The sequence below is a fragment of the Triticum aestivum genome, chromosome 6B, assembly GCF_018294505.1.
Source record: "Triticum aestivum cultivar Chinese Spring chromosome 6B, IWGSC CS RefSeq v2.1, whole genome shotgun sequence".
In the NCBI taxonomy this organism is placed as follows: domain Eukaryota; kingdom Viridiplantae; phylum Streptophyta; class Magnoliopsida; order Poales; family Poaceae; genus Triticum; species Triticum aestivum.
In genome coordinates this window covers 608,618,062-608,619,102 of record NC_057810.1, presented here as the reverse complement: position 1 = coordinate 608,619,102, position 1,041 = coordinate 608,618,062, and positions in this window count along the sequence as shown.

The window sequence follows — 1,041 nt, the reverse complement described above, 5'->3', positions numbered from 1 at the left end:
GACACCCCCTCTTTCTACACCACTTTCACGTATGCACACAAACTATCTCTCGGTCCTCTAAAAGTATGCATGCCCACGACACATTCACGCGTGACGGTCACTGTATTTCAAAGCTAAAGCACTATACGGTCACTGGACTTTAGAATATGCACACTAGGGTCACCGTATATATTCTCGTGGTGATCATACGACTTCTAGCTCATGACATGTCTCCGTATTTTCTTGATGACACTGTCGGACTTTGCATTTGATGCATTCTCCGTATTTTGTTGACGACACTTACAATCATTGTATTTGAAGCGAAAGCATGATATGGTGACTGGACTTCAGAATAAGCTCATCACGGTCACCACATACATTCTGTCGTACTAACCAACTTGTGGCTGGATGGTTAGGAGGATAGTGGTTCTTGTGCCCACCAGGGTTAAGGTCTCGATGCTCGCATTTATCTTGGGTTAATTTCATTATTTCACACTGATGTGCGTTCAGTGGGAGGAGACGTTCCACTCGACTATGAGGCACCTATGGTGACTTCATAAAATCTCAAGATCATATGCTGGCTCACTCTCTCGAAAGTGCTCATAGGGGTAGGGTCTGCGTGTGTGCGCTTATAGCAGTGAGTGATTGCACGTATATATGAGCCCTTGCGTCTATACCGTGTTAAAAAATACATGTCGTGATTATACGGTCACTGGCTCACCCGTACAACTCCGTATTTTGTTGATGACACAATCAATTAACCAGTCAAACGTTTCACGTGGCACAACTAGTGTTGCACCATCGGGGCGCGTAACTATGGGGCCCACCTGTCAGCCCGTATATGAAACAAAGAAATGGTAGTTTGAGTATGTACTGTGTTAATAAAATACATTGTAGGGTGATCATACAGTCACTAGCTCATCATACAGGTCCGTAATTTGTTGATGACACGATCAATTGACAAGTCAAACGGTCCACATTCAGCGGCGCACATTACCATAGGGCCCACCCATCAGCGCGTATATGAAGGACAGAAATGGTAATAAATTAGTGGTCGGTAGG